The 27620-nt window shown below is 35.8% G+C and overlaps 1 protein-coding gene across 3 annotated transcripts in view; it reads left to right on the top strand.

Moving 5' to 3' along the window:
- The first annotated feature begins 4659 nt into the window (after positions 1-4659).
- The window catches only part of LOC145685750 (uncharacterized), a 72799-nt gene continuing 49838 nt past the window's right edge, over positions 4660-27620 (top strand). Inside the window, exon 1 of one of the 3 annotated variants that reach the window (XM_081758271.1) lies at positions 4660-4708. The gene's annotated coding sequence lies outside the window, so the exon portion shown is untranslated. Of the gene's footprint in view, positions 4709-11834; positions 11988-12037; positions 12238-27620 lie in introns of those variants that run through there. The other 2 variants (XM_081758254.1, XM_081758262.1) reach the window with 2 other exon arrangements.

The raw sequence follows: 27620 nt of genomic DNA, 5'->3' as shown, positions 1-27620 counted from the left end.
TTTTGAATGACAATTTGGCGACTTTCTTACAAATCTAGGGATTTCTGTGCTGCGAACAACTTGTCTTAAATAATAGGTCGAATCAGTTCAGATATGTGTTTATTTTTCTTTTGCTTTTTGCATCAGTGCAAGTGTTAACGAGCTGGGAAAATACATAACATTTCTGGCTATATTCTCTCTTTGATTGCTGTTATTTCTTGTCTTTGATTGCTGTTATAACGGGGGCAACTCCAGCTTTTAATGCCCTTTAGTTTACAGAGCTTCCGTTTATAGGCACAAATAATACATTATCGATAGCAAACAGATTATCTGTAGGAGCGTGAAGTGCGTAAGATTTTTCTATCCCTTTAATTTTTTCGTTTTTCTAAACTCATTTTTGATTTCGCTAGAGCAAAATTGATCATAAAGTTAAACATATATAAAACTGAAATTATTGTTAGTTACATATATGAGACTTTCATATACGTTCTTGTAGCATAGATAGTACTATGGCTTGAATTGATCACGTATCTTATACACACACACACACACACACACACACACATATATATATATATATATATATATATATATATATATATATATATATATATATAGGTCTATATATATATATATATATATATATATATATATATATATATATATATATTTGAAAGGGGCAAAATTCCACGGAAGTTTTTTTAGCGACTTCTCACCCAAAATTGGAGTCATTCCATGTCCTATTTAGCGACTTTTTGTATCAACTTGTTGGCAACACTGAACAATTACAAATAAAGAAGAGGTGTGTAACACGAAAAAATACTTGTGTTAAAAAAAGGTAAACCAGCACATTTGTAAGTGCAGAAAACTACTGTTCTGTAAGTGATAATTCTACGTGTAGGTCACTATTATAAATAAAAATTGTTCAAAAGCACTTTTGTGTTGGTTTGTATTATTTTTCGGCTAATTTCGGATCATCTGTGGTTGCGGCGCCCCAAATTTTTGCGGATAATCGGAGTTTACTGTATATGAATCTGTTAAGGCATTCCATAATCTGAATCTGTTAATACAGTAACCTGTTGAATCTATTAATGCAAGTAGATTTCTTCATAATTGAGGAGTTCTATGTATTAAGATCCCATAACGAAAAACATTGTTTTGAGAAAACTCCGTGCAAACATTTCAAATATAGATATATATATGTTTTATTTAACGTTTGTACATGTGAACCCTACAAGGGAAACATGGATTTATTCTTTTTGTTCTACAAAATACAAAGAAACTAACAGTTTGTTTCACTATAACACAAATATGATTAAAAAAAAAAAAAAGACTTACATACAGTAGATCAAAATTTTTAGAGAAAACGACTTTGCAGGATTCTCGTGTATATGTATCGCAGCAGTCGTGTGATACACTTTGTAAAAATGAATTAAGAAACATAATTGCAAAGTAAGGAACACAGTTTAAAGTAAACAGAACAATATATATGTAACAATAATGCATAAAAGTAGTCCATGCATTATCTAGAAACTGAACATGTAACAGTCCTGGACACTGGAAACCAGTGGCGTATTTACGATTTTGTTTCAGGGAGGGCTTTTCTAACTTTCGGGGGAGGGCTTTGCCTGAAAATGTGAACATTCTGCAAGATATTTCATATACTTTACTATACTATATATATTTCATATACTTTATAAGTAAGATTTCGGGGGAGCTTAAACCCGGAAGCCCCCCTAAATACGCCACTGCTGGAAACAGTCTATGCATTATGTAGGGCTGGTAACACATACTCATGAAGATCATCTGCATCCTCATTGTCTGGTTCTTAGTTTATGGTTTGTGCATGACGAAACACTTCCTCGTACCAAGCAACAGCATCTGGGTCCAGAAAACGGAACAAACTCTGTACCGGTACGTCTCGTTCTTTGGCTGAATTAGGCCTGACAGCAGGGCATCTTGTTTTTCCTTTGAACGACTTCCGTAAAATTGAGCGAACAACTCTTCTTGTTTCTCAGCATTTAAGTTCTTTTACAGCACCTGCTCACAAATGCAAATTGCTTTTTGGGAATATCTTTGTTACTACTTGTTATATCGCTGTAACCTGAGTTCCTTTTCTTTTCTTTTGCACTACGATCGCTTTTTTAACTTTCTTTTCTGTTTCTTCGGACTATATTCGACAGGGTTGCGAAAAACCCAGTTTTTTTAAAAGCCCAGCCCAGTAGGTTTTATTGAGTAAAATTGGGTTTTATTGGGCGAAATTGGGTTTTATTGGGCAATATTGGGTTTTAATAAATTTTGCACGTATACTTAAAACACCATATAAGCATTCATGTTTTATTGTATATACAAATGAAATTTCTCGTGGGTCCGCAGTGATTTGTCTCTGGCGCAGGTCCCTAGTTTGATCCCAGCTTCCGCCAAGTGCGCTTTGTAGTGGACAAATACCGTATGCATGGGTTTTCTCGGGGCTTTCCGGTTTCCTTCCACCTTCGTCATGCCACCATTATTATCTATCTAATCATCACAGTCGTCTCCTTAGCCCAGGTGCATAATCATGAGGAATTGAACTAAACTTAAAAATAACAAAGAAAGAAAAATGTCGCGAAATTCGTAAACCCCATCCGCGTTTCGTGGCACACACCTTGCACCACTGACACTCACTTAAATTTCCCGGTGGTGACACTCGTTGTGGTTCGAATTCCACGTTAATCAATAGGTCCACGTCTCATATAGCCTAGCTGCTGAACGGGACGTTAAATTCAAAATCAACTCAATTCAACTCGGAAGTGTGAAAGTTTTTACAGACGAGCCATCCTAAGTGAGATTTTCCTAGGTTTTCCTCATTCACACCAGGCAAATGCCGGGATAGTATCTAATATACACGTCCCAGGCCGACTCCATTCCGTTTTTCCTACCCTTCCATCGGATAGTGTGATCGGCTAGAGACGTTATCTTCATACGTGAAGGGCTAACATGGCCATAGATGCCGAACGATTAGAAATCTAATTCCAAATCTAACTAACTCATTTATATTTCGTTATCTATAAAGAAGGAAATACACGATTTTCTAGAGTAACGAATTGGTGGATAATTTTATGTAATACAGAATAGGAATAAAATCCCCTCTTACACTCAGGATTCAAATGCTTGAGCCAGCTGTCCTGAACAAAGATTCTTTTAGTTTCGCGTAAAACACGCCAGGTAAATACTGGGATAGTACCTCAAGTTCAGGGGCCAGAGATAAAAATGGCTGTATTCAACGGGTGTTGCTTTTCTAAAAGAAATTTTATTTTTTAAAAAAGTTTTTTTTTTTTTTTTTTTGTAAGAACTGAAATGGTGGAAATGGATTTTTTCCTAATTTTCAGTTGCCAATTTGCTTTCTTACAATAGATTTTTACGATTGAGGGGCTTTTGTGATATACCGTACAATAACTACACTATGCTTCATATGCTCTACCAGATAAGCAAGAAGAATTAGGGAGTTTCACGATCTGATTGCCATCAGTATTGAGAAGATAATATTCAGTAATTTCCTTTTCCAACTGAAACGTTCACGATTTGTAATTAACTGACACGTGGAGAAAGACATTTTATTATATATGCTTATATTAATACTACAAAAACAAAGGAAATGTACTCGCATTACTTCTTATTCCATACTAGCTGAAATGCCCATTCTTTGCACGGGGAGAATTAGGTTCATGAAAAAAAAAAAAAATTGACTCTCCTTTCTCCCTTACGATACGAGTATCAGTGAAAGTGTTGTAATAAAACCCCGTAAGATATTCTATTTTTGGCATGAATTTTGAACCTCTTTTACCCTTAGGATGAGCTCTTTAAGGAAAGTTATATGATGAAATCTCAGCTTGAGGTAGGTACTAACTATATTGAAAAACTCATTTCAAACTGTTCAACCGTTTCCCCCTGACACGACCACAAACAGGCAACGCCATTTTAAATGTAAAGAAAGAAATTACAGAAAACGCTCTTTCTCTTCCCTTCAAAAACAGGAAGTGACATGCCTCTTTATTTTTAAGGTGTTTAGATACCGAATTTCATCTTCTAACATAACATGCTCATGAGATACTATAGTTTTAGTTGAAATTTAAAACTCTGTCTATTTCCATTATCATGCGCCTTTTAAGCAAAGTAACAGAATAAATATATAAACAATAATAACTCATGTTCCATAATTCATTTCAAACTGTTCAAACGTTTCTCCATGATGTGATCACAAACAACATGCAACATTGCTTTCAATCTGAACAAATGAATTATGGAAAACTCCCCCTCCTCTTAAAACAAAAATTTTCGATACATTGTAATTTTATTACAATTATAAGACTTAAGTTGAAAAAAAAATATTCAAATAACCAATATTGTTTAAAACTAGCAACTATGTATGTAAGAAAAATATGCGTATTAATTAGATAAAAAAGGTTCCTTTTAAAAAATAAGTAATTAGGAAAAACGATTACACTTATCGTGAACTAATGAGGTTCTCCGGCAGTCACGTAGCATAAAAAGTAATTAAAAAAGCAAACAAAACTGTTACGGAGAACCTCAAGGTCTAAATTAAGAAAATTATTGCATATGAAAAAGGTAAGAGAAATCCAAAAGGAGGATCCAAAAGTTAAAAAGAAATCAACTAATACGGTCGAAATCCAACGTCAATCAACTAATACGTCGAACTGGACAACATGGGTGGACATTTAACAATAACTCTGTAAGTTGTATTTTTCATTTTTATATGTAAAAGGCTGTCATTTAGGCTCCAAGCTAAGCGCATGGTCTCCCTAGTAATAGTAAATTTACTTTGTATTTTTATCTTGTAATTATGAAAAATAAAGCCTTGCTTATTGTTTCTATAAGGGAAAAACGTCACTCTATTAAATAACCTCATCCTTTAAAAATTTTCGTACTGACAGGCACAAGTAATTAACTACAAAGTAAAAAAGCTCTAAATCTATACTACCGTATTATTTAAACATGGCTCCCATGCTACATGACTGCCGGAGAACCTCATTAGTCCACGATATGTGTAATCGTTTTTCCTAATTACTTATTTTTTTAAAAGGAACCTTTTTTTTATCTAATTAATACGCATATTTTTCTTACATACATAGTTGCTAGTTTTAAATAATATTGGTTATTTGAATATTTTTTTTTCAACTTAAGTCTTATAATTGTAATAAAATTACAATGTATCAAAAATTTTTGCCTCCTCTACTCTTAGTTTTGATAACAACGTATCGGTACTTAAGCGCTGAAACTTATATACCAATACATGGTTAAAATACAAAATAACTACCACTTATATGTTAATTTAACACCAAAGATTTTTTTTTTCGTTTACCCGGTTAAAGGGTTTTGCCCTTTCTTCGGGGGAGTGATTCATGAACATTTTGGACTCCATGATATTATAGTGGGTCTATGGGATTTTTCTTTATTCATTAGTTAGTATATAATTTATACTATACATTCAAGACTGATAATTATTGATCAAGGGAACGATAATTAAACAATAATAATAACAAAAGGTAATAGGTGCATAAAACGAATGTGCACAAAAAGAGTATATATGTGAAAAGTAGAACAAGGTATGAAGGCTCATAAGGAAAAAGGCTAGTAACGAAGTAGAAAACATAATATATAAACTGAAAAGAATGATATGATGAAATGATAATGAATGAATTGCACTAGACGCCACATCACTAGGTTTTGTTAATGGACAGATGCAGTTATCTTCTGTTCCTGGGGCCACTCAGGAACTGGTGAAGACAGGGGAGGCCCACATTAGTTGGTAACCACTGTGCGTGTGATGGATAAACATGAGGTGATAGATGACGTGGATGATAAATGGCAAATACATCAGGGTCTCTGTTGACCGGATCCAACTGGAGATGATACAGTGTCATATAATGTTGCAGCGAAGAGTCCAAGTATCGTGGGGGTGCATCGTTGTCTCGATCGTAGAGTAGGATGTCCTGTAGCATTTCATGGTGTAACTGAAACCAAGTAGTAATGTACCGGGTTCGAAGCTGCTCCAAGTGTTGAAGTAAGGGCGGAAAATCGATAAGATAACGCCAAAGATTTTCGTTCGTTCGTTCGTTCATAGCTAGTCATAATGACTAGCACCCTTTTAGAGGGTTACGCCCTCTGTTAGGGAAGAGTATTACGTAAATGGAAGATTTAAGGGATTGTGTGATGGTCTCATAGAAGTTCTTTATTCCATTATAATAATTGCTAAGGTCTTAAGGATCTTTCCGATCCTTAACATTTAGTAGGAAATTAACGAGGAAATTGCATTAGTGTAGTATTATACAGAACTGGAACAGTAGAAATATGGAAAGAATTATGGATATCTAGTGGTAAAGTATATCATACTTGTACATTGTGAATGATGAGCATGAGGGATGAGGCGAGATGTGCTATCACATCACAACACAGAAGTGTTAGTCAGACAGATGATGTTATCTTCTCGCCTAGGGGCTGCTCTAGGCTTCAATGTAGACAATGGGAGCCCTGTTAATAGCAGATGGATTCAGTGTGCAAATGATGGAAATATGAGTGGAAGATGATCATGAACTTGATAGTTTCAGTGATTGCCTTATCAATAGTAGGCAGAAAAATGCCTCTTAGTACATTATCTTTAGAAAATTCGTTTTCTGCCTCCAATGAAGGAACAGATTCATCCAAATTGAATTTGTGATATTTTGAAGGGAAATGTCTAATTCGTTTTCACGAGGAACCCCTATAGCTTATCTGTTTCCGGCTATGGAATTTCAAGACCATTTTCTTCGCATGTTTCCAAACATTCTTGATAAATTTGTTTGAATGTTGTTCGTTGAGAGTCATATTCTCCAGACTTCATTTTCGACAGATTTTGAACTAGTTAGTCTACAAGAATCAAACCTTCTGGCATGTCTGCATCTCAATGTTATAGTATGACAGCAGTCATCTCAAATTTTATCAGCCCGAAAAATTCCCACTTGTGCAGGTCACACTAATTTGCCGGATGGAATGATGGAAGTAAATATCACATGTTTCAGATTTGGTTTAATGCCGCATAATAATACCGCATCTAAAACTAAGTAATGAATTTCCCTTTACTTCATGAAAATTATAAAGTAAACACTCTTTGAAGTAAAAAGAGGAAATGTGTTTTTCTTTTCCTAATATCAAAGGGTGTTAGAACAGACATTTCAATTGGGACTGCTTACACACACACACACACAAAAAAAAAAAAAAAAAAAAAAAAAATACGTGGCATTTTTCTTTCTTTCGTTTGTTTACCTTCACTAGCTTTTAGAATTTGATGTCAATTCAAATACATAAATCTCAGCGGTGGAACATCTCACCGAATGACCAAATCTCAGCGGTGGAACATCAACTTAAGATTCAGAAGATGATGTGATGATCCCTCGTGGGTAAATATTTCGATTGAGGAGTTTACCAAAATTCTTCCTCGTGTCAGTAGGGAAATTTTTATTGCCCTATCGAATCATTTCCCTCATTTCTATCCTCTGAGCTTCGAATGTTTCAAAGCCTTAAAATGTATCCAAATGTAGTTGAAGCAACTTAACGCTATTATCCTGTAGTCGATACTAAATTAATATTGTTAGTTTTCAGATTAGATTTGAAGGAGAGCCATTAGTTAGAATATCCTGTTGAAAATTCGTCATCACTGATTTACTGTTCTGCATAATTCCTACAATGTAATTTTCTCAGAAATGCTGAATGCTTAATTTTCTTAAAAATTCATATTTTGACAAAACAAATAAAAATCTGCGATAAAATTGGGTATTCACTGACTGAATTCACTGTATGGAATATCTGTGGACCAGTTCCACAAACTCCTCATATCTCTCTGATTACTAAACATTAGAAAACGAGATGAAACAACCTGGTCACGGGACTAACTGCCACTTTTACACAAAATAGCATAATTGCCGCGACCAAGTTGTATCATCTCAGTATCTTACCTGATGGTTAGTAATCAGGAGATTGTAGCACTGGTATTAATAAGCTTCGGAATTTCTTTAGTAGTAGTATTTTTGGGATTAGGGTACAGTTAAAATCGTTTAAAACAAAATACTTCTGAACGATTTATTTTAAAAAATCACTGATTTTTACTACATTTCCCCAGGCTTTAGTTAGTAATATAGGTCCACCAAACGCTGACATCCTTTTCCTTGGAATTCGCTAGTATCGCTAGTTATGTCATAGCAGAAGGTTTCTACAGAGTTGCCAACTGCTAAGAGCGTTAGGAAAGAAGACATACTAGAGACAAGTCCAGAAGGTAGTCGAGAGGGAGAATCATTATCGGTAGCAAGTACTAGGTGTGGGTAGTATTCAGTATCTTATTTTTCTCAAGCGATCTGGATACGAACAACAGAGAGAATGGTTATTGCAGAAATAGGACCTGATAAAAACTCGTGTTCTCTTCTTTTACTGTATTCTATATTAAACAAGACGGCTCGATATTAAGATTCTTTGAAAATAATAATAATAATACCAAATTATTTAATGGATGCTATGCATTTGTTCTGTCGCCATAATCAATGGAAATTAATTACTTAGTGTACGAATTGTAATAAGTAGCATACGAAGACTTCTTTCGTTCAACGCAAATGTCATGTTTTACTGTAGTGTATGCTATTTGAAGCAAACATCTATATGACTTTCAACATTCAAGTGTATGAGAATGCTGACTGATTTTGCTTTTTTTCTGATTCTTTGTTGAAAACAAAGAAGATAACCAGATAAGGAACAGAGGTTAAAATGAACTTTTCAGATGGTGAGGTCAGATTTCGATGAATTAGATCTTGCTGTACTACAAACAAAAGAACTGCCTGAAGCTTTTTACTCGGAACACAGACTACTGCAACATACGGTATTCTGCAGTTGGTAACTCTGCTGTTTCGGTAGTAGTTCCTTCCGAAGAGAAGGAAGGAAAATACCTTGAACCTGAACCTGAACCTGAAGTTTCATTTGTGACGACTATCAACTAGGCGACTTGTGGCGACTCCGTTTGTCGACCTATAGCAGTATCACTCTGTGTGTGGGGGGGCACTAGGGGGGCCAAGAATTTGAGCAGGGGGCCTCCCCCTGGCCCTCCCCTGGCTCCGCCACTAACTACATTTTTTCGGAACCTCCTTCCGCGATTAGAAAGGAGGTGGTTCCATCCCATATTGCCTCATTCAAATTGTATCCAATTGACAGTGTTTGAATTTGGATAAAGAGGGCGTGAAAACTATGGTTATTGCTATGTCACCACATGAATATAAGCCTTACTCCTCACCCTCAACTCTATCTCCCACTAATCTTTAGAAACGAAAGAGTTCTACACTGATCTTTAGGAACAGCGCATGTAACATCTTGAGGAGAAACCACTGCAGGTTGAGAGTGCTGTTCTCCATTATAGAAGGGATCTCGGAAAACTCTATTCCCACATCCGGAAACATTTTAAAAGAATTTAGACATCATTCGTGGCAACAGCCTGACGACCAGCTGTGTAGTGAGATTTTTGGTTTGAAATACAGTACATTAAAAGCAGTTGTTGTTTGTTCCAATGAAGTGTGTGTACTATGGATCGAATGTAGCGTATACCCGCGTACTTCCTAAATTTTAGACCGTATACTCGCGTATACCCTCCATTACATCCAACACATAAGTTCAACACCTGGGTCCTGGGGCCCTTAACTCTTTAGCACCCATGTATTTTTACAGACATCGATGAGATCTCTTTTAATGCCCATAGAACAGACTTTCAGTGCAACACTGGAACAAGTTATACCTCGATCGATTTGTAAGAGTGTAGGCTTTCAGTTTAAGTAATGAACGTGACATTTCTATGCGAAGGAAAATTAATTGAAAGATATTAAAAAAAAATCCCTAGAAATGTTCCTTCTCGCGATTCTTTTACTCATTACCTGACAACATATATCTCCAGATTCTGTCCATCATTTCCAGCAGTTCTTCAATTCTAGCTATAACAACCATGTCCTCTGCATGCCTGTTGTGGACACGGTTACTCAGAGTAGAGCGCTTACCTCTGGTGTATGCGGACTTTGGTTTGATTCCCGACCAAGTAAGTTTGTGGTGGACAACACCGTGTCCGTGTTTTTTTCCTGGCACCTCCATATCCTCCCACATTCTCATCCCACCAACTCGTCTATCATCATTCATGTGCCTTAATTATCGTTTCCTTTAACCTAAAGGGCATAATCGTTGGGCATTGAAAGATTGAAAAAGAAAGATTTAATGATCTGTCATCCATTCTTCCTTCATTAAGCATGCAATATAAATGTTAATAATTGAGTTGACATACTACATCCTTGTCTGATACGTCTTCCGATCTCCACATGATATTTAGGGTATATATTTGAACATAAACTACACAAAAAGATTTAACGTTTAACAAAATACCGTTTGGGCTCAGCTGTATCTTTTATATTCTAAACGACAAGTTTTACATGTGCTCCCGATTAAACTTTGAAGATCCTTCATAAGAAAAAAAAACATGCAGCTAATATTTTCTATGATTCTCACGCTTTTAAACTCTGATAAACATTGTAGTTATCTTTCAGTGCAATGATTTAACACAACAGACGCAAACCAAAAGTGAGAAAGAAAATTACTAGGTATGATTCCCTCACACATATTCCATGTAAAAATGAAATGAGAATTTTTACTTTAACGTTATGCATTTTAGGATAAAGGAGACAAAGTATTAATGAAATTAAATTATGTGTTTTTTTGTTTTTTTTCCTTCCACCGAGAATCAAACCCGGAATCGCTTCTACCATTGGCACACGCGCTAGCCACAGGAGGCGTACTCCCCATGTGTTGATGATTTTTCCTGTCTCCGATCGTGTATGTGGGTTACCTCGCGGTACCTCTGTTTCCTCCTACATTCTCATTCTACACATTTTTCCATAATCACTCACTTGCCTTAGTCATCCGTCTCCCTTAGCCTAAAGGGCATAATCTTGGGACGTTAAATTGAAAGATTGTCTTGTCTCCGATCATGAATCTGGCCGGATCACAACAGGTTTGTTGGGTCATGGGTTTGACTTCCTCTGGATATTCCGGGTCACAAGCTACCGTACGTGATCCACTTCATTGCTGGATAGTTTCAAGAGTTCTTAAAAGGATCATAAGAGAGGAAAGCTATGCTTTGAATGAAGTGATGGGAGTAAACCACTTTCTTAAAATTACTTCAAGTAGGCTACTTTCTAAATGTCAAGGTAAAGTTGGCTCCAATTCCATTCGGAACGTGTGAAGTCTACGAGAAGGATCAATTTTCCAATATTCGCCCTAGATTTTCTATTGTAATTACCGGGCTGATTAGAGAGCGTTTACGAAAACACAATATTGGGAATAATTATAATTAATCACATAAATGAATAATATAAAACGTGTTTTTAATAGTGCCTCTTTTTTATGTTTGAGATAAGAAATCTCTTTAACTTCACGTTATTATTTTTATTTTATGCTTTGAGATGTATACATGATCTATCATTCTTTGTCGGTGATCTATCATTATTTGTAGGTGATGAATTATACCCAGCGTAATTAACCAGCATTCCAAACATCGTAGAATCCTTTCGTAAAAGGCCACACCCACCGTATTTTTTAAAAAATGAATTTGCAAGAAAAATCTTTCGGGAGACAGATTTAAAATGACTTTCCATTCAACGAACAGGAATGAGAAATCTACAATAAAGATGGTTCTTTCACTATTGTGCTATACGAATTACTTTATTTTCTCTTACGCCATCACTTAAATCTTATGTTGATTTTTTAAATGTCAACTACCCTAAATGAAAGTCGAATACCTACCATATGCTTATGTTTGTCTCCTCCCTCCGAGTTAACTCCCAGAACTTCTGATTGGTCGATTTATTCTGGTGGGGCGTCTAGAAATGTAAGCTAAAATTTGTGAGGATGAAATTGGAGCGAAAAAAGGAGATTTTTACGTATAATATCAGAACTTGAAGGTAAGTTACATTGAAATAGATCAACATTGAGTATTAAAGTGTTACTCTCTACCATAAGACTATGCAGTTTAACTGCGTTAAACATAATTATGAAATTCAAGGGGTTTTATTTTGGCAACCAACAGGAAGCTAAGATGGCGATAAAGAGCTTGAAGGTGCTGGGATGTTATATCAGCGATTAATCGTATTTTTCGAAATCTTTATAAGCTTTACAATGTCAAACACGTATCATAAGATGGACATGAAATTGGTTAGTTTGCTTTGCAGCTAATTGCAGTAATTATACTCGAATTGAGTGGTATAAGTAACTGAATACAAGAAACAAACTTATTATCACTGTCAAAATTGACGCCACTTGTACAACGATGACGGCCGGCCAAGCTCTGTTTACGTAGTTATGTTGAAAGATTTTTAACTAGTTTGATTTTTAAATGAATGAATTAAGTAAATTGGCTAAATCTCTTTAATTAATCAGAATGATGAATCTCCTTCTTTTTGTTTTCTTTCGTAAATGAAGTTATGCATCGTCTTGCTACGGAAAGAAAAGCGCGTCACTTGTACTACTGATAGTAACATTAATTTAGGCGATGAATTGACGTACGTCTGAGCTTTATTTAAGACCATCCTGCTGTAATAATCTCATTTCATGATTGAAAATAATTGTACAGAGCAAAGACTTACCCAGAAAATATGGTACAGATCGAGAATAAGGGACCTAACGAAAGATTCATTATGTGTATGGTTTGTGACCAAATCGTAATTACTTTCAACCGTAGGTCTTTGTGCCGCATAGTAGGTTCAGTATGTTCAGGCATTAAAAAGATAAAATTTTGTAATTTATGAGGAAAATTCACCGTCATTGCCGTAGAAGGTGTATCGGTGCTGGCTTACTTTTGGCACACCACATTTTGCAAGAGTAAGATTACAGTGTAAATCCTAACAAGTGCTTTACTACGAATAAAATGAGTGAGTGCATGTGAAAGACGAATGTAATGGAAACTATTTTCTACCGCGTTGTATTTCTGCACAGTGTACAGTATTTGTATTTTACGTTTACAAGTGGAGTGATACAAGTATGAAATCATGACAAATGCTATTGAAACTCGTATCATTGCCAAAAACCACTATTTTCACAACCCTCGCTTATGCGTATATCTGGCTTCGCCCTGCCCTGACTCGGTTAGATAGCATTCGTGCTTTTTAGTGGCCACCTAGTACAGGTAGTTTTTTGCACTACTTTTTATGCATACATCCGGACTTTGTATTTATACGCAAATCATAAAAGAATTGGTCATTTATTCGGAAGTTGGTCGTCCGCCTGGTTTTCGACAAAAAGTATAATAACAACTACGAAAATTTAAAAATCATCAATATTTAGGATCAATTTTATAGGGTATAATGGGGTAGGGTGAGGTAGAGTACAATACGGTAGAGAGGAGAAGAGACGGGTTAGCTTAGGGTTAGGGAATTTTAAACCCATTTTGTTAAAATTATTAGTGTGATTTCTCGTAAGGATACCAACTGCCTCTGTAAACCTGCAGCCGTATTCAGAGTACAAACGTTCCTTACTTTCTCACAATCCAACCTTGTGCGAAATAGTTCCCTCCGCTTGCCAAATAGTTTCACGTTTATAACTGCTTAGGCCCTATAAAGAAAGATAAACACAACTTCCGCTGTCGTTACGTATTATCAACCTTACAGACGGGCAAATTATCCATTTCTTCCCGGTAAAGTTTTAAAATTTTGCTAGAAACGGATGACCAACTTTGGAACTTAACCCAAGAATTCTAATTTTTCAACAATTGCTTATGATGGCCCCCTTTGAATTTTAACAATATCATGTGAGATATTTTCGTGTTGCCCAGCGCAAATAATTTTGGAAACAATAAGAAGGAAATTAGTGAAAGAATTACAATTTTTGAACAATTATTTCGAGTGGTGCGTCAAAAGTAATTCTGCACGAGTGTTTCCTTAAGAGAAGTTGCATCCTCGGTTCTGATTCAATTTAGGAAGGTTTTATTGGTTTGCGAATAAGTACTACGTATGGACATTTTCTATGAAAAGTACACTGTAAAATACGCCGCCTATGTTTAGTTAAGGGCCTCTTTTTTTCTTCTTCTTCTTCGAGAAACTTACAATTTCGCTAACTTCTGTTTAACTACTTGCATTATTGTATTCATATTCCCTTAGGTACGCGGCCTTCGTTTAGCGATGGGGACCATCTTTTTCACCTAGACTTTCTTGAGATCTACTACTCATTCGGTCGAATTATGGTTTAATACGGTAAATTAAGTTAGGGTAGGTTAGGTTAGATATTACCTAACTTTATGCGATTTCCTACTCACATTCGGGTTTTAGAGTTTAATACGTTAAATTAGGGTTGGGTAGGTTATGTTAGGTTAGGGTGAGAAATGTCGCATGATACACAAGAGCCCTGAATTATTTAATTTTAATAACTGCATGTTAAAACTATTTTGTTTATTACAAACTAAATACAACTATTATTTAAAAAGTAATTCACATGATTCTAAGAAAACATGATACGTAATCAAATGCAGTTGAGTTTGTTCCTCTAGTCACTGCCTTAACTTAGATTTTGGAGGAAATGTTATTCTGGCAGCACTGTAATTTCTATTTATGACAATACTGAAAATTCTTCAGGTTCATATATTCTGCTGTAGAATAACATTATCTATGGTTTTCGTAAGTTGCAGTTCATTATCTCCTTTTACTTATAAAAAACAAACAAAAAATAAATGATATATTTTGTATTATTTTTAGTATGTCAGGCTCTTAAGCTATAGGTCCACCTCTCATATACCTCGGTGCTGAAGGAAGGCTAAACTCAGCTTCAATTCAATCGTAAATGTTGTACAGCGTTGGCATACCAACAATTTCTTTTATGAACATTTATAGCCAGTGCAGTGGTAAAAGAAGGAAAACTGCATTTGCAACTTCAAAGAGAAACTTGTTTAGTATTCATTTTCTGATAATTATTGCCCTGTCCATGGCGTTGACTCATGTCATTGAGAGCTTTAAAGGAGAGAACGAAGCATAAATCGTCTTTGTACGGTAATTATTGGCTTGTGTGAAGTTGGCCCCTCAAATATTTGAGCTACACGAGATCTTTATTGGGCTCTTTGAACTAGCAACTTTTAGTGTTTGGGCTATTCTGGTAACAAAGCTACAAGTTTCACAAAGTTTGAGGGGCCAACTTTACGGTAGCCCCGTCCCTCCCAAGTTTTTGGGCCAGACGAGATTTTTATGGGGCTGGATAGTACTTCGTTTGGGCTGATTGGGCCAGCAATTTTTAGCGTTAGGGCTATTATTGTTTTCGAAATATGGGCTATTACATTTATTGAAAAGTTATTTTCCTGCTACTTAAGTCGGGGCCAACTTTATTAATATGACATTTCTGACAAATACGTTTATTGGAATTTGCAGTACTTTGTGTTGACTAGCAGTGTGCCAAGTTTCAAGATTTGGTCTGTATTTGAAACAAAGTTTTGGGGGACCAACTTCACATTAGCCCCAACATCGCCCCGGTTGCCCCAGCCTAGATACGCCCCTGGATAGAGGATGCATATGCAGGAAGAAAACCAAGACTAAATATGCAAGACGATCAAAACTGCCAAGACTCCAGCAAAACATGATCTACTTGCCTTGATTCTTTTTTAAATAGACGAAAAATAGAGAAAAGCTTTAAACTTCGAATTCATAATTTTGTACTTCGTTTTGTTCTATCAGTTTAAGCCGGGACATATCAACGGGGTGCATAGGGATTCAGATACTTCTCCATAAACATGAAGAAGTGCTCATCATAGTCTTTTGAAATAACCGAACTGAGAAGAAAAAAAGATTGCTTTCTTATTGCTTTCCCTATATACAGTATAATGTGGATGAGTACATCGGCTTAAAAAATTACAAAAGAATTGTTGATAATAATAATAATATAACGGAAACTAGTTAGAAGAGTGTATGCTCTTTAAGACTCCATTGAGAATCAAATCGAGCTTTCTGCATCAAACACACACATATTATCCACGTATCTACAAAAAGCTTACGTAACAAGTAAAGGATGGATGGATATAAAAATTATTTAAACATAAGACTTCAAAGTTTGACGCAATTCAGTTATGTGCGTTATATATATAATTTTCACCAGTGTCTTATTCATAGGTTATTTTACTGTATATAACCATTGCAGTTGTAAAGTTAATGCTTTATACAGTTTATTAAGATGCTAATTGTTTTCCAATAAAATAAATTTAGGGATTCAAAGCTGATAACTACTTAGATAAAATTAGCGCTGTCAAAAACTGAGATACACAAAATCCGGATTTAGAATTTCAACTGAAACCGAAATCCGGATGTCCGATAATGAAATGTCGAAAGCCGGATTTCGTATAATGAAATACTGAAATTTGGATATCAGGATATTGGACAGCATTAGACAAAATGTAATAAAAAAGCATCCAAATTGAATTACATGAAGACGAAGAAGACATCGTATATTTGGGTTTTTAGTAACTGGTTTGTTAATCAATCTCCCAAATTAGTGGGCACAAGTTTCATCTCTATTATAAATAACATTCAAAGAACTTTTTTTTTTTTTTTTTTTTTTTTTTTTTAAGTACCTATTAGTAAAAGTTTGATTGAGCGTACCACTGTTATTGTTAGAGATACCAAGTATCTGCGTATACTTTTCTTTAAAGATATCTCTTGTATTTAATTAGAGATTTTATTATTAGTATTTTGATATTCCGAGCATGTATTCTCGAGCTTAAAACCAAGAATCAATCATCGCAATATGTGTGAATCAGTAATTTATAAATACGAACAAAATTCATGTTTATTAAGCCATATTTATTTATTACTTTTTTTTTGGGGGGGGGGGGTAAAGCATAACACTTGTGATATATAGGGTACAAAACGACGTATTAAGATACGAAAATACACGATTCTTTGTATACAATTACGTACCAAGATTAAGACCAAGTGTGCCATGATCTTTGTTTTTCACGTTTGCTGTCAGTATTCAAGACAGGTAAATGCAAATTTTTTTTTTTTTTTTTTATTTATTTATTTAGAAAATACACAATGTCTCAAGCATCTTAATAACTTAAACGCGCAACGTTCTAAGCCCAATCTCCAAACGAAATAAAACATGGAGTCAACAATTCTTTCTGGACAAATACTTTGGGGCTGATCTGAAGTTAGAGTCCAAATTTTCTGAACCTCTTAGTTTGTTTCTAATGCAGCCCAAATCTTCAAACTTACTATTTTCCTAATCCACAATCAAGCCCAACAAACATATCTGGTAGATATATGGTATTGGTGAAGATAGCTCCGACAAAAAAATCATTTTTGAAGAATATCCTATTTATCGAAAAGTTTAACCCAAACGCCAAATATCAAAATAGCTCAATTGGTCCAAATGGAGTACTATCCAGCCCGACAAAAATCTCGTCTAGCCCAGAAGTTTCAAAAACTGTGGCTATTTTAAAGGCAGTCCAAATCTTCAAACTTCCTACCCTACTAGTCAACGGAAAGCATTTTAAACCCAGTACATGTATCTGGTAGACCGTTATATTAATGCAGATAGTCCCGAGTTCCGATCCAGAAAAAAAAATGTAATAGCCCATATATCGAGAAGGAAAATAGCCAGACGTATAAGCTACTCACTCGTTAAACAAAACGGATTACTATCTTGCCCAATAAAAATCTCATGTGGCTCAATAAAGGTATCTAGCAGATCAGCCCCATTAGTGGAGATAGCCCCGACAAAAGAAGCACGAATTTCTGTTGTTAAGAAATGTAATAGCCCATATCTCGAGAACTGTAATAGCCTTAACGCTAAAAATTGATTACCCAATCAACCCAAATGAAGTACTATCCAGCCAAATAAAAGTCTCGTCTGGCCCAAACACTTGGAAGGCTAACGTGAAACTACCTCCCCAGACATTGTGAAGCTCTAACTCTCTTTCAAATACAGCCCAAATCTTGAAACTTCCTACACTGCTAGTCGACATAGAGTACTGCTAATTTCAATATCAGGGTTGGCTGGTTTAAACCAGCTGGTTAAAAAAAAAAAAAAAAAAAAAAAAAAATGGTTTAAACCAAAAAGAAAGAAAAACTGCTTTATAAAGAAGCAAAGGTTGCCTAAATGTATTGATAGACATTGGCAAAATTTAGCGACTGCCTACGTAGCTTCCAACGTTAGCTTGGATTGGACTTCGTTTTAATTTTATTGAATGATATCTACATACTAAATTTGGAATTTAATACCTCAATTTTAGCGTACTGATTATGATACGTCGACCTTAGATTTTACATGCAAAGCAATAACAGGATTTGCTTTGCATTTAAAGTAATAACAGGATTTTCCCAATGGCTAACGCGGGAGTTTCCCGATTTATATGTAATTCTGTATAATGGTTTCACTTAATCCTACCCTACTATCACTTGTGCAACTATTTATCTTTTTGTCCTGAAATGACTCTAGACAATTATTTTATCAAGTATGTAAAGATCAGTACAACGTATTTTTATCAGGAGTCCTTCGTGAGTGAGTCGGCAGACTCATTGCTTTTATGGCCAATTAGTCCCGGTTTCGAGTCCAAATGGAGGACAATTTCTCTCGGATGAAAGCCGGGAAGCTGTTTGGATCCCGCTTTAAGCTTATAAGACCCCTTTTAGCATATCCCTGTCGTTGCATAACAGCAAGGCGAAACAAACTTATTTCTGTCCATATGTAATATAAATACATAGAGCAAATTATTTAAACCAAAAAAACCCTTGATTTTTTTTGTTTTTTTTTTTTCAATAAAAACCATGGTTTTTACCAACCCTGTCCAATATAGACCTTACGTATTGTCAGATATGCCATATTAGTGAAGTTAGCCCCCAAAATAGCAGGAATATCACTTTTGAATAAATATAATAGCCCATATTTCGGAAACTATAAGAGCCGAGACGTTAAAAGTTGCTGACCCAATCAGCGCAAACGAAGTACTATCTAGCCAGGGTTTTTTAAAAAAAACTTTTTTTTTAAAAAAAAGAACGTTTTTTATGTTTAAAACGTTTTTTAGTTTAAAACTTTTTTGTTTATAACGTTTAAAACAAAGTACTTTTTTGTTTAAAACGTTTAAAACAAAGTACTGTTTAAAATGTTTATTTTGTTTAAAACAATAATCTAAATAGGCATATATATTACATTTTTACATTCTTAGGTATTGCTTGCCATCTATATTCAACCGCTAGATCAAATTTCGGAAACTTCCCTAATTTCGATCCGCCCAAATGTTCAATTCCGGAGAAAGAAATCGGGATTTTCCCGATCTCCGTTCACAGAATATGTAGTTTAGTTTCTTTGTGTTACGTTCTACTGGTCGTCTGCATTCTTAATCTTTAAACGCCCATTGACGCAACTGCTGTGTCAGGGCTTTAAACCTCAATGGCTCAGTCTTAAACCTCAAATTAAGGCTGGAAGATAGTTTTGGTACCAATTTATTACTGAAAGATGCAGCTGTGCTGCTGGTGTGTATCTTACGTACGTGGGAGGAGGGTAAATATCGTGTTTTGTTTTATTTTGTTTTTTCGAGTTATTTTGGGGGCCATTCCCCCTCTTGGGGGATAGATTCATAAAAATTGTTACGTGAAGCAATGAAGTAGGCCACTACATGGTAATATCGTGTATTTGAATTTCTTGCTTATATGGTTAAGCAGGGAGGGGACAAAGTTAGCCAATCTTGCTTATATGAGGTAGCAGGCAGGGGACAAAGTTAGCCAATTTTTGAAGTTTAAGTTTTTTTTTACGTAAATTACATTTATTTTTACAACAAACATCAATAGCTCAGTCCTTAATTAAGCTAGAAAGATGATTTGATACCAAAGTATTTTTGAGGGATGAAGCTTTCCGTCAGTTGCATTTTATGTATATAGGGGGTACGTATGTACGGCCGTGAGAGGGAGGATGAAGTTTTTTTAAAAATTTTATCATCAAATTTTTTTCATCATGTTTTGGCGGGTATTCCTCCCCCCTTTGTGGTACATCCATAAAAATTGATATATGAAGCAAAGAAGTAGTCCCCTACACGATAGTAACCTCTATGTGTACTTGTTGTTTATAGAGGAAGAGGGGGTCAAATTTGGTTAATTTACATTTATTTTCGGGACAGTCCCATATAAAACAAGATATATATTTCACTGAAATGGTCTAGAGGCATAATTCTTGTTCGTATACATGATGTGTGCAGCAAAAATGATTTGCATATGGACGTGGTATTGTCGTGGGGGAGGGGAGAGAATGTCTAATTCAATGAATGTTTTTCTGCGTATATTTTTTTAAAAATATTTCCTACATAAAACTAATTCATTACGCAATGGCTACCATTTCTTATATTATTATCACAAGTATGTGGCCTACACATTAGCATAATTTTGTCAGCGTAGGGTGACTGCAAGAGTTGCCAGAGCCCCGCAAAATCATTACTTGTATATTTTTAATGATCGTTTATGTCTGTTCTTTTTCTACGAATACGGCGGGAATTTCACGAATGTTACCCTGTTGGAATTTGTGGTCTATAAGCTTTCCAATGGGAGCTCCTTAGTGGCTAAGCGGTTAGCGTACGCGCCTTTGGCGTGGGAGTCCTGGGTTCGATTCCCGGCAGGAGCTCATGTTCGGATTCCACGTTAATCAGTAGGTCCACGTCTCATATAGCCTCGCTGCTGAACGGGACGTTAAACTCAAAATCAACTCAACTCAAGCTTTCCAATGGTGTATAACTCATGACAGGGGGAGAGCTCCTCCGTGGCTAAGCGGTTAGCGTACGCGCCTTTGGCGTGGGAGATCCGGGTTCGATTCCCGGCGGGAGCTCATGTGGTTCGGATTCCACGTTAATCAGTAGGTCCACGTCTCATATAGCCTCGCTGCTGAAAGGGACGCTAAACTAAAATCAACCCAACTCATGACAGGGGGGTCACCAGAGCCCCGAACGTGAGAGTCTACCATTTTGTTAAAATCCCTGGCGGGTGTCTAGAGTTAATTGTGTTGTTATGCCGTAGACCAGCGTTTCCCAACCTTTTTCAACTTGCGGCACACTCATAATTATTATTATTATTATTATTATTATTATTATTATTATTATTATTATTATTATTATTATTATTATTATTATTATTATTTGTAAATATAAAATACAGTGGTATTTTTTGATTACTGTGATTACTGATCTCCTCACAGAGAAGAAAGCTCGATCACTGGTTTCCCCCCGTGATCATTACGCATATTTTCCATTCTAATTTAAAATTTGACAACAATTGCAATGAAATGTAGGACTCAGGTTACTAAAAATACAATTCCTTTTTCGAAAACTATCCAACCTTTCACGAAGAAGAAAGATCAGTAAATAATGAACGAACAAATAAATCTTTTTTTACTTTTAAAACACAAATGTAGGTAATTTGTATGCACGTTTGCTTTGTCAGAAGGATTGAATGATATTTTAAAATTTCAAGTTACGAAATTGCAACAATAAAGAAGCAATAATGGTCATAACAATGATAACAAATACTTTTTTGAACATTAAAAATGTACAGAAAAGTAAGTCAGTATGAAACTTAAAATTGTAGATTCGTAGTAGAGGTTCATAGTAATGTGAAATACAAATATACATTTTTCCCTATGTCTTGCAATTTGATTGCTATAGAATTAATAATTTTGTTTAAATTTCCTCGCGGCACACCGGTTGGGAAACGCTGCCGTAGACACTAATCATTATTAGCTACCCATGTTGCAGATAGAGATGTATCTTGAAAACTGTTTAGTTAAAATATGTCATTTGCTCCTTGTAGGCTAGGCACTGCTCTTTTCTATGTGTTGTATTTGTCAGAGCATTTCTTCTAGCTTATGATGTGAGAACTGTTCATTATTATGGAAATGATAGTGATCAAAAAATACCCAAGTTTTGAATTTGTGAATTTGGATCTTAGAATAGTGTATAGTGTGTTTAATCTCCGGTATTCTTGGAAATTAAGAAATGTTCAAATACTTCACTTGAATTTCTGTTGGTTTAGTTATACGCATAGGTGCCGACTTTGATGGGGGGACACTTTTGGCCCCCTCAATATTTAGAGGTGGGGTCCCTCCAATATAATCTGGCCGAGGAAGAATTAACAAAGAGGAGCAAGAATTTATGTTGTAAACTTCGTCATTCCTTTAATTCAACGTTAGGAATAGCCTTCTAGGAATGGGTACGAGTCGAGCTAAACCCGACTCGACTCGAATTCGAATCGAGTTCCGAATCGACTCAAACGTAATTTTCTCGAGTCGAGTTCCGAACCGAGTCGCTGTTTTTTAGGTCGAATTTTAAGTTAAGTCGAGTTTGATAAATGGCTCGCTCGTTCAGCTCGTTTTAAAATCAGGGCATGATTAGACTGGAAAGCGAAAGCCATGAGAAATGTAAGCGATAAAGTGGAATACTTTTAGTATTGTTCACGAGAGGGGACACTGCTTGTATCTCGTTTCGTCTCGATAATGAGACGACAAAGGATTTTATAACGAGACCTCAAATGTCGTTAGCACCAATTTAAGTATATACTTTAGTTCTTACCATCAAGGCTGAGACCTGCACGGTCGAATTTTTGAGCCCAAACAGAAGCTCAACCAGGGTAGTGATGTAAACTTGCTCGGCTCAGTTCAACGGAGCGAAATGCTCGAGCCGGCATCGTTGGAATGAGACATCGATTCACCCGAACTGAGCTATCAACTCTGTTCGTCTCGGTTTGGGTGAGCCATCGGCTTAGATTGGCTCACCCAGGCTGACAACCCTAAGCCCGAGCCGAGCAGTTTTGAACATGTTTGGCCAGCGCCCTATAACTTTTAACAATATTTGGCCTTAGCCACATCCTTGCTTCTTCGGAACTCAAATACAGAATTTCGTGAACGATGGCCATGCCTCCTAGACTTCACGACTACCGAGGTCGGCAGTCAATTAGTTTTTAGTATTCAGATAGAAACCACCTATCTTTCATGTTGATACACGATGTTGTTATAATAATAATAAGTTGTAGTAACAGTAGTATCATTGATAATAATTACACTGTCTATGTAAGATAGTTAAAGAGAGTACTTGAAACTACACAAAATTTAGCTCCATTTGGCTCGTTCTGACTCGGTTCGACTCGACTCGAAACTCGACCTGAATTAGAGTCGAGTTGTAGGAAATTTTTCGAGCCGAGTTCTCGAGTCGAGCTTAAATATGTGTTTCGAGTCGAGGCGAGTCGGGTTTCAAAGAAAACTCGCTCCAAGTCGCTCGTGGCCATCCCTACAGCCATCTTATTCGATAGAAAAGGCGGTTTTCAGACTAGTGTTGAAGAGAGCACTGAAGCTTCAACCAACACACTGGCAACACTGACCTGACAAGTGAAGATCAATGCAATGTGAATTTTGCAGCGGAGTAGCGGATCCAGATTTGGGGGGAGGGGGCCTTCATCAAGCAGTTAATTGAAAACCGTTGAATACGATGATGATATATTTTGATATATTTATTCATTGCTTGGACCCCCCCCCCCCAATATTTTCTTCAAGTCGGCGCCTATGGTTATACGCACACTGATGTGCAGAATTTCGTTCAGTAATTGCTGTTATAATAAGAATATAACTCTGCTTGTAATTTACTCCGTGCACAAATCCTGCGGAGGATGGGTTATTTGTTAGAAAATTAAATTAGCTTCTTTAATCTGATATTTTAGTTTTAAACATGTCCAACCAGCATCGAAAGAAAGAAAAAAAAACACGTTTAAAACAAACTGAATAAAACAACAGCCCTCGTTTTAAACTTGTTTTAAACATATCAACCCTGTATCTAGCCCAATAAAAATCTCGTCTAGCTCAATCACTTGGGGGCTAATGTGAAGTTGGCCCCCCGAAATTTGTGAAGGTCTAACTCTATTTCAAATACAGCCCAAATCTTCAAACTTGACACACTGCTAGTCGATACATAGTACTGTCAATTCCAATAAACGTATTTGTCAGATCGGTCATATTAGTGAAGCTAACCTCGACGAAACAAGCAGGAAAATAATTTTTTAATAAATGTAATGGGCCTTATTTCGGAAACTATAATAGCACAAACGCTAGAAGTTGGTGACTCATTCAGCCCAAACGAAGTACTGTGCAGCCCAATAAAAATCTCGTCTGGCCCAATCACCTGGGGGCTAATGTAGAGTTGGCCCCCAAAACTCTGTTTCAAATGCAGCCTAAATCTTGAAACTTGGCACACTGCTAGTCGACACAAAGTACTGCAAATTTCAGTGAACGTATTTGTCAGAAATGTCATATTAGTAAAGTTTGCCCCGACTTAAGAAGCAGAAAAATAACTTTTCAATAAATGTAATAGCCCGCATTTCGGAAACAATAATAGCCCAAACGCTAAAAATAGCTGACCCAACCAGCCCAAACGAAGTACTATCCAACGCGTTAAAAATCTCGTCTGTCCCAAACACTTTGGGGGACTAACGTGAAGTTAGCCCCTCAAATTTTGTGAAGCTGTAGCTTTGTTTCCTGAGTAGCCCAAACAGCCCAAATGAAGTACTTTCTGGCGCAATAAAGATCTCGTGTAGCCCAAATATTTGAGGGGCCAACTTCACACAGGCTAATTATTGTGTAGTGTATGGCTGATTGATGCTGTTTCAAAGAATCAATAGTAGATTCCGTCCTTGATAATTCATTTCACAATATAAGGATATGCAACTTAACATGTGTTGTGTGCATTATCCGCTAATTTATTCCTCAATTTCTCTCTTTTAGGATAGAATTCTGTAAGCAATCGAGAGCAACCGTCAGCCGTAGAATAACAGATGGATTTTTGTGTTCGGTTTCACATTGACTTTTAATTTTGCATTCCCTTGCAAAGATTGTACACATAAATTCTATATAATGCTATTGTCAGGGAGAGTTAGGCAAATGACATTTGGCCAAGGAGGCGTATAACTAGTGAAGAAAATTTACCAAATATCTATCGTACAAATAAAAAACCTGAAAATACGCTGCAGCAGGCTGCTTGTACGTAGAAAATGCATATTTTAAAAATAATATTTTTTTGAATTACCAAATGAATTGAGATGAGCTGGCCTATATCTTTGTCAGCAGACTGTTCAACTGCTAACTCATTGATCTATGTTCGATCCCTGATGAGGCTGTAGAAAAACTTTTTTACCTAGGCCGTAAGCACCGGAAGTTGACTCAGCCTCGGAATACAAGTACCGAGAACAAACAAACCTCGGGCCAAACAAGTTTAAAAAAAATAAATAAATAAGCGTAGGAGGAGCGTGGCGAAGATACCAAGAGCATTTAGAGATTAATCGTAAATTACAGCGGGAAAATCTGAAGACAAAGAAAAGAGAAAATTAGAAACTGAGATAAGACGGTTTGAAGATGAAAGGAAATGAGTTAGTCGAGAAGCAGACTCTATGCAATTAGACGTTGAAAACAAAGTACAAGAACTGCAAAAGAATATTAAAAATAAATTTCTTTATATGTGTAACAGTTTCGTAAAAATACGAGCATATTCCTTAGAATTAGACATCGACAGTACACTAGTGCACAGAGAGAGAATTAGACATTGACAATAGACTAGTGCACGTAAAGTCTGCATCTGAGAAGGTCTACGGAATTTAATCTTCTCGACCCTTCCAGCTGAGTTTCTCCATCCACTCCCGATAGTGAAGACTTTTGTACAGGGTGGCCAGTCTTATATCTAGATTTCCTTCTAAAAATCACAAATGAAGGAAACAAGAAAGAAGCAAACAACGAAATGGTTAGATTATTATTATTATTATTATTATTATTATTATTATTATTATTATTATTATTATTATTATTATTATTATTATTATTATTATCTAGAGTAGCTGTCCCTTCCTCCTAGAGTGCCAAAGGTTTTCTTATATTTTACTTCTAATTCTTATCCTTGGCTGGTGGAGTTGGTTAACGCTGATGGCAGTTAGTCAACCGGTACTGTGACAGTATGTCGCAGTTACTGTGTGCTGCAGCAGGGCCTTCAGCGGCTAAGCAGGGATATTTCCATTTGTCCGTTATCTACATCCTCATATTTTGGAGTAGGAAGGGTCGTGAGGTCTTCTTTTTGTTTTTAGATCCTCTGGCAGTGCTGAGAAGCGATTTTGTGTTTGTGTTTTGGATGGTCCTTTTTTTTATCTTGCTCCTTAGGCCAGCGGAGTTCGACTTTTTCTTTTCTTTTTCTTGAGTGTAGTTTTTATTTGTCATTTTTTAATATGCCACTCTCAGCTGAAAATTGTCCATATTGTGGTCTCCCAGTTTACGGAAGACAAAAAGCTGTTAAATGTAAGAAATGTACAATTAAATGTCATGCATCATGTATTTCAGTGGAAACAAGGAAATTATGTATGTGAAAATTGTGAGGAACAAAAAGATTATGATAACACTGGAAATAGTAATGAAATGAATAAACAGAGTAAATCTTATCTGAGTGAAAATCCTTCTTTGGCTACTTTTCAGAGGCTTATTGATAATTCCTTAGATAAAATGACTCAAATTTTCTTGATAGAAATAAGAGCTCTCAAAGCTGAGATAACTTCCCTACGTGATGAAAATTATCAGTTAAGGTCTCTTTTAGAACAGAATGTAGTTATGTCCGATCATGTATCCAATATAAAATTGCAATTAGAAAATGATCAAAGCAATCAGGTTAAAGAATTAGATCAAGAAAATAGTTTTCCATCGCTTGTAAGTGCTAATCAAGCATCAGGTGCGACTAATCGGAAGGATGATTCGGAAGGAAGTTGGGTTGAAGTAATTTCGAGAAATCAAAGAATAATGAGAAGTAACCTGTTAATAAAGATAATGTAAACTTAAATCAAAATTCGAATGTAGGTATAGAAGTTAAGAATAACTTACGCAAATTGAATGTTGGTCGTGGTAATACTAAAACAAAGTTGGTTTCTAATGCAAGGAAAAAGGCTTTGTTTGTTACAATATATAGCCCATCCACTTCTGTTGAGGATATTGAAGAATTATTAAATAAATATGTAAAACTCAAAACTAAATATGACTCTTATTTCTCATTTCACATTGAGGTCCCTGAGCTTGATTATAATGTTATAAGTAAGGCGTATAGTTTCTAAATCCGCCATCTCCAATTAAAAAAAAAAAAAAAAAAAAAAATAGATAAGTAGATTTACTGGTATTCCTTTCCATGCCCGACACGATGGGAGAGATTTTTGTCATTTGGTAGTTATAATGAATGTCCAGAAAGCAGGAAAATATTTCTAAAAAGAAAATTTTATCTCACATAAACTCGGAGATATCAGTTTTTCCTGTTCTTTTCGAAACATTTTATGAAGGAGATGGCGAATTTAGAAACTATACGCCTCAAGTGATCCTGAAATTTGGCCTAAAGCTATTTTAGTTGGTCCGTTCTATGGAAAACTAAAGAAATTAACTGTTACAAATAATATGGAAGAAGTGAATGAAAGCGTAGAGACTCATCATGGAGAACATTGGGTTATGGTATGAAAATGTACGTGGATTACAAACTAAAAATAAACAGTTTTATAGTTCTGTGTCTGATTGCAAATATGATTGTGTTGCTG

The sequence above is a fragment of the Thermobia domestica genome, chromosome 1 (genome assembly GCF_964235325.1).
Source record: "Thermobia domestica chromosome 1, izTheDome1.hap1.1, whole genome shotgun sequence".
NCBI lineage: Eukaryota > Metazoa > Arthropoda > Insecta > Zygentoma > Lepismatidae > Thermobia > Thermobia domestica.
This window is presented reverse-complemented; position numbering and strand designations above follow the sequence as displayed.